The sequence below is a fragment of the Otolemur garnettii genome, unplaced genomic scaffold, assembly GCF_000181295.1.
Source record: "Otolemur garnettii isolate 467f Iridium unplaced genomic scaffold, OtoGar3 scaffold00013, whole genome shotgun sequence".
Classification (NCBI taxonomy): Eukaryota; Metazoa; Chordata; class Mammalia; order Primates; family Galagidae; genus Otolemur; species Otolemur garnettii.
The window spans coordinates 15,664,068-15,671,908 of NW_003852408.1; positions in this window are offsets into that span (position 1 = coordinate 15,664,068).

Here is a 7,841-nt window from a genome sequence, read left to right on the forward strand (position 1 = left end):
GGCTAGAGCAAGAATCACTTGAGTCCAATAATTTGAAGCTGCTGTGAGGTATGATGCCACAAAATCCTACCCAGGGCTACTGAGTGAGACTATGTCTCAAAACATTAATAAAATAATAATTTAAAAAAGATGGCATCTTGCCACCACATCCTCCAAAGAAGATGAACACTATGTCCTCACATGATGGAAGGAAAGGAAAGGGTAAACTCCCCCGACCAGCCCTTCAATAAGGCACCAATGGCTGAGCCCTCACGGCCTAATTACCTCCCAAAGGCCCTAGCCCTTAATACTGTTGTACTCAGGATTAAGTTTCAACAAGAATTTCAGAAAAGGCTTAAACATTCAACCCATAAAATATACAGATCCTTCAGGTCATGTTTTTTATGAGAATGTTGCCACAAGTCAAAGCAAAATGTGTGTTAGTTATTCATTCCCTTGATGAACATTGAGTTTAAAGTACAACTACAGGTCCTGCCACAAAAAGGAAGATAGCAAGCAAGGTTGGGGAGTGATGGGGAACAAAATACAGTGGTGCAGGGGAGAAAAAGTGGTGTCTTTTCCTCACCTGCTACCAGGTTCACAGCAGATTCCCCTATAACAAAAGATAGATTAACAAGAGAAAAAGCATACAGATTTAAATAAGTCTTACATGACATAGGAACCTTCAAAATGAGGAGCCAAATACACAGAGAAAATTGTATACTTTGATGCTGAGTTTCCATGAAAAATGTGCAGGTGTGTAGAAAGATGATTGGCCAAAGAAGGTATGATCCAATGGTAATAAATTGTTGAGAACATAGCAGATCTGTCTGTTTCTTCTCAGCATTCCTGTGTCTTCATTCCTCGTCCCCAGATAGAGGGCAAGACACGTGTCCCATGAGGGTCTTAGGACTTACTTTCAGGAGCAGTAGATCAGAGAATTCATTAGTGGCCAGTTCTCACACAGAAAGGCAAGAGAACATCAGACAGTGAACCCACAAGGTGCCATACTTTGGGGTTCCATATCTTGTACTCCATCAGTTAACAGAGATCTTTCCAAGGTGACATTTGAGCAGAGACTAAATGTAATGAGGAAGTAAGGATTTGAGAAAGCAGATTTAGCAAGTGCAAAGGCCCTTGAAAACAAGTGTGGCATGTTCTAGGCACACCAAGAAGACCAATGTGACCAAGGAGACAGAGTTAGAGAACCAGGTAGGTATCTTAAAGGCTGAGCCAAACAGTCTACATGTTATTCCAGGTGTAACGGGAAGCTGTGGGAGGGCTTTGAGCAGGGAAGTGACAGGATCTGATGAGATTGAGACCAGGCATCCACAGTTACAGGGTGGAGACCAGCCTTCGGGGAGATAAGACTGGAAGAAAATAGAACTGGTGTCCCAATGACAAGACACCCAAGGATGCCCCACAAATGAGTTGCTGCAACCTGTCTCTGACTTGGGAGATCCAAGAGGAAAATGGTGAAAGGGAAAGAAAGAGGAAGAGGAAGCGAAGTGAATACCAGATGCAAATGTGAAAACTGCCTGATAAGTCAGGGCATGGGAAGTTCTGCCTCCCTTATGGGAATTCAGGAAGATATAGGAAAAGGAGGACAGCTGCTTTTTAAGGATACCCAGGAATTCAGAACACCCAGCCACCCAGGTTTCCTGGCTCTGTCTTGGTACTGGGAGCTCTACCTTGCTGAAGAATTGAGGTGACTTCCCACATGAGGCATGAATCTGCAGAAAGACGGCTTCTGCTCCCAGACCACTCTCCTGTTAAGCCTATCTGAAATGCTTGAGATTTCCCATTAGGAAACATGCAAATATTTACAAACTAGATTGTAGTGATGGTTGCGCAAATGTATCTATTTGCTAAAAGTCATCACACTGTACACTTCCTAGAGGAGAATATAATGGTATGTAAATCCTAGCTCCGTAAAGTTGTTTTAAAGAGAAAAAACAAAGCCAAGTAAAGTGTGCTTATGCCTGTAATTCCAGAACTTTGGGAGGACAAGGAGAGAACTCTGCTGAAGGCCAGGAGTTTGAGATCACCAGCTTGGGCAACATAGCAAGACCCCATTTCTAAAAAAAAACAAAAACAATTTTTTTTTAATTCATCTGGGTATAGCAGTGGGACACCTGTAGTTCCAGCTACTTGAGAAACTGAGGCAGGAGGATGCTTGAGCCCAGGAGTTCAAGGTTTCAGTGAGCTAGGATCCTGCCACTGCAATATAGCTTAGGTGAACAAGACCCTTGGGAAGGGAAGGGAAAAGGGAAAGGGAAGGGGAAAGGGATAGGGGAAGGAAGGGAAGGGAAGGGAAGGGAAGACCATTTGCTTGTAAAGAATCATCCTTTGAATCTTGAGCATCTAAGAATTTGCCTTTCTTTTTTTTTTTTTTTTGAGACAGAGTCTCAGGCTGTCACCCTGGGTAAAGTGCTGTGGCATCACAGCTGACAGCAACCTCATATTCTTGGGCTTAAGCGATTCTCTTGCCTCAGCCTCCCAAGTAGCTGGAACCACAGGCGTCTGCCACAACACCTGGCCACTTTTTTTTGGTTGCAGTTGTCATTGTTGTTTGACAGGCCCAGGCTGGATTCGAACCCGCCAGCTCTGGTGTACGTGGCTGGCGCCCTAGCCACTTGAGCTACAGGCGCCGAGCCTAAGAGTTTGCCTTTCATAAAATTGCCTACAGCACTTTAAAAATACAGATGATAGGCTACAACAAATAGAATAACAAGTAGCCATGGAAACTCATACTTTTGAGGAACATTTGAAAATGTAGAGAAATAATTACAGCATAAAGATAAGGGCTTTTTTTTTTCCTAAAAAAGAATATGAAACTATGTATATAATGTCAGTTTTGTCCTATGTATTCTCATGTTCGTGTGTGTAGAGGGAGAGAGAAACCAAACAAGGAGAGACTCAAACATTAACTCTAGATGCTGCAATTAAGTTCTATTTCTGTTTTCTCTCCCCAGCTTTTTCTTTTCTTTTCTTTTCTTTTGAGACAGAAGCTCACTCTGTCCCCCTAGGTAGAGTGCATGGTGTCATAGCTCAAACCACAAACTCCTGGGCTCCAGTGGTCCTCTTGCCTCACCCTTCTGAGTCGTAGGAGCTACAGGTGTCCCCCACAATACCCAGATAGTTTTTCTATTTTTAGGAGAGACAAGGTCTCCTTCTTGCTCAAGGCTGGTCTCAAACTCCTGAGCTCAAACAATCCATCCACCTCGGCCTCCCACAGTGCTAGGATTATCGGTGTGAGCCACTACTTCTGGCCTCTCACATTTTTGATTTTCCAAATTTTCTACGATTAATGTTAATAATTAATATTCCCCCACTACATACATGCGTGCAAACTAAAACCTGTATAAAATAAAGTTAGGCGAAACGATGGCCAGAAAACAGGTCAAGGGGACTTACCTTGCCCCGCAGATTGTCTGTATGTAAGATCGGCAGTGGGTGAGACAAAGATAAAAGAGAAGTCAAAGGGAACCAACTAAACTCCTGAGAATGGAATCATAGGTGAGTTGACCTTTTCCTCTTGGCTGATCTCTGTCCATGCTCTCATTTCTCACCCATGCACGTGTATTATTTGCCCAATGAAAAGGAGGCATAAAATCTTATAAATCATTGGCACGATGATGTTACAGATTACTTTCTTCTTTTTCATGGCCTATTTCGCTCTTGTTTTTCCACTGTGACAATTTAATTTTGTTCAAAAATTCCACAACTATTTATGGAACGCTTATTTTATGCCAAGCACTGTCCTAGGCACGGCAGGAAATGGAAAGATTAATGAGGCACGATCAGGTCTCTTCTGTCGTTTTGGGAAGACACAGAGGACGGTACCACCAGATGGTGTGGATTATGTGTGCAGAGATGGAAGTATAAGGTACAAGGGGAATTCAGTTCATTAGTCAGCAAAAATGCTTTTTAAAGGAAACTCTATTATTATTGCAAACACTTCTGACAGAATTAATCCCTCGGGCCTGATAAGCTTGCCAAGTCCAGATCTCTGGTGGCCTGAGTTATGTGAGTGGGTGGTAAGGAGCTAATAGTTATCGGGCATCGACTCTGCGCTGGGCATAGTGCTTTATGTTCATTTAATCCTTATGGCTGCCTGGGGCCAATTTAGTACTTACTGTCAAGGGGAAGGGGAATACAGAATAGCAGTTAAAATCCCAGGCTTTGAGGCCAAGCCCCCTGGATTTCTTTCTTTTTTTTTGAGACAGAGCCTCAAGCTTTCCCCCTGGATAGAGTGCTGTGGCATCACAGCTCACAGCAACCTCCAACTCCTGGGCTCAAGCGAGTCTCCTGCCTCAGCCTCCCAAATAGCTGGGACCACAGGTGCCCACCACAACACCCAGCTATTTTTTGGTTGCAGCCGTCTTTGTTGTTTTGGCGGGCCCGGGCTGGATTCGAACCTGCCACTTTAGGTGTATATGGCTGGCACCTTAGCCACTTGAGCCACAGGCGCCAGGCCAGCCCCCTGGATTTCAATCTTGTTCTCTTGCTTGCTAGTTATAATACCTACAGCAAGTTTCTCAATCTTTCTGAGCCTCAGTTTCTTCATCCATAAAATGGGGATAATAACAATACCTCGTAAGATTTATGGCCAGGACTAAACACATCATTGTGTACTCAGAACAGTACTAACTAACAGAAAGCACTCTAGAATTTTATTATCTTGTATGTATATGCCACCAAGTAAATATTCATGCCACTTTGGATTTCCTTTAATTATTATTTCTAAAGAGCTGATGTATGACAATGATTCAGCAAACATTTCTGGTCATTTATAATGTGCCCAGTACTGTTTGACTTGTGGGAAAAGCAAAGATCAATAGATACAATCCTATCTTGGGGCTGCTTGCAGGTTAGTTCGGGAGAGAAACACAGATAAAAATAACTGGCTCATAATTAGGAGCGGTGGTTGCCTAAATTGTTCTAAAGTCCCAGAAAACATTTCTCTCTCTCTAATAGTTAAAATGTGGTTCCCATTATCATGTTTACAGTATTTGCTTGCAAAGGAAAGAAGGAAACTAACATTCTCTGGACATCTTTTATGTGCCAGACCCAGTGGGATCACCCATAATAGCAGAGGTTCACCCTGTACCAGGCTCTGTGCTGAACACGATATGTATGTCCTTTAATCCTATGATGAGAGTACAATCATTATTATCCTCATTTTTACACATAAGGAAACTAAAGTCCTTAGATCAGAGGACGAATAACCCAGCCAGGCATGGCATGATTCTACACTTAGAGAAGCTGAAGCAGGAGGATCACTTAAGCCCAGGAGTTCAAGACCAGCCTGGACAACATAGTGAGATCCTGTCTCTACAAAAAAAACCCCAAAACTAGTAGGGTACAGTGGCATATTCCTGTAGTCTCAGCTATTCAGTAGGCTGAGGCAGGAGGATCACTTGAGCCCAGAAGTTGAAGGTTACAGTGAGCTATAATGATGCCACTGTTCTCTAACTCCAGTAACACAGCAAGACTGTATCCAGAAAGAAGGAAAAGAAGGGAGAGGAAAGGAGAGCAGAAGAGAGGAGAGCAGAAGAGAGGAGAGGAGAGGAGAGGAGAGGAGAGGAGAGGAGAGGAGAGGAGAGGAGAAGAGAGGAGAGGATGAAAGAAGGAAAGAAACAAGAAAATAAGTAAGCATAGGCCAAGGCAACAAATGTCAATGAGAGTTCAGATAAGGAAGCAGAGCTGGATGAAAATGGAAAGGACATTGCACATGAGGATGAAACGGTCCTGGATGGGGCCATGAAGAGTAAGTAAGAAGTGAGGGCATCTTGGACTAGAGCACAGATATTAAATCATCTAAGGCATGTTGCCTGCTGTGAAAGGTTTGCAAGGTAAGCTGGAACAGTAGAGACCATCCATAAAAGACTGAAGGTGCCAAGAGTAGGAAAATGGTTTTCATCCTTTGAACAGTAGGAGTTCTTAAAGAATTTTAAGAGAGCACTCTTAAGCGGAAGAGTGCTGTGATCACAAAAGGGCTTTACAGTATCTGACAGGTTGAGGTGGAGGAAAAGACAAATAGTCAAGAAAAATATAATGAGGACAAGCAAAGATTAATGGATTAGGAATATAAGGAAGCAGGGATGACCTTCCCATGGCCACTCCCAGAGTGACTGGGAGGAAAGCAGGTCACAGGGGAGGGAGGAATGGGTAGGTGGTGCCGAAATGAAAATGAAGAGTAGTTAGGACTTGAAAGAGAAGCTCGGTGAAGGGAAGGACAATTGGTGATGGAACAAGTTCATGGAAAGTTGTATTCTTTTCCCAGTAGGTTAAAGACAGAAGAAAGATGTCAATAGAGAGGAAAAAATTAAGATGGTTAAAAAAACAAACAAACAAAAAAACCCCACAAAAAAACAAGGAAGAAAGAAGAGTGGTTGAGCAAGACCCTACAAGGCAGAAAAGACTTCCAAGAAAATGGAGACAGGGGTTGCAGGCCTTTCCCTCACCCTCCCCTTCCAAAACTACGACAAATAAATATATATTGGAAGGCAAGTGGATGAGGCTACACAGCTCTGCATATAAAGCCAACTGGGTTTATGTCCTCCACAAGATAAGATAGAGGTTATCAGCTATGAGGGAGATAGGTGGAGGAGAGATGGAGTTTTGGTTTGGGTACCTGAAAGCAGACTCGGAAACAAGGATTTGAGATAAGGAGTTTATCTGGGAGTTGATTCCAACAGCAACAGGATGGAAGCGGAGAAGCGAGGTAGGGCAAGCAGTCTGTAAAGGACACCCTCTCGGGCCTGCGCCCTCCATGGGCACCCACAGCCTCCACCCGTGGAACCAGCACAGGACATCTCTCAGGATTATTCTTCCAGGAAGGTGAGAGAGCCAGAGCATTTATCCACCAGCTCCCACCAGTGCCAAGGAGCACATCCCGTAACATTACTGGACAATGCCATGCACATAGCCGAGTGGACACTGCCGCCCTGGCCATCAGGAAAGCACTCCTGGATGGGAACAAGCTGAGAAGACACGGATCCGGCTCTGAGAGCATCCGCTAGAGATGGGAACTCGGGTTAAAAAAAAAATCTTTACAGAGACAAGGTGAGATGTGTGGTAATAATCCTTCAAAGACGCACAGAATGAGACCTTACAGCTGTGACAGTTTAAAGAGAGTGAGTATGTACTGATCAAACAGAGCAAAACTTAGGGCCCCAGCAGACTCCAGAATCACTGTCATCAGAGAGATGAGTCCAGGGAATGGCAGATCCCATATGTGGATGGTCAGATGAGCTATCACCAGGGACGGGCAGAAAAGGGGACAGGAGTAAGTCAGGGAATGAAAACATCCGAATGCTGGAGACCCAGCAATGGGCTGGTGGTTGTGGCATCCGCACAAGTTATAAAGGCACGAAAGCAAACGCTGCCATGGACCTGTGGAGCTAGAAACGGAAGATTATGGTTCCAATGGCCTCATTCAACGAGGCAGGAACTAAGAGGAACAGGGAAAGGGAGTTACCTGGAGAATGGGGCTAGGGAATTGCAGTTCCACAACCATAACCCACCTGGCCCACCACTGCCATGGGCTGCTTTCCCTAGGGGTGGATCCTGGGGAGCAGGAGCAGGACTCAAGGCAGGAGAGCAAGAGGGTAAAGAGGGTGTGATCAGAGTGTGGTTGAAGCTGATGCAGCTGCCTGGTGGGTGCCGGGGCGGAGTCTTGGCCATGTATAGAAGTTAATGGTACAGCTATGTGGTCAGGGCAACAGTGGCTCCAGCACCTTAGAGGGGTAGTCTGGAGAGAAGGACACCCTATAAATGTGCCTTAAAGCTGTGTTTCCAAAGAAGGCCATTGTTTCCTCTTGGTTTGGAAGGGTTATTGATTTCAGAAGGGTATT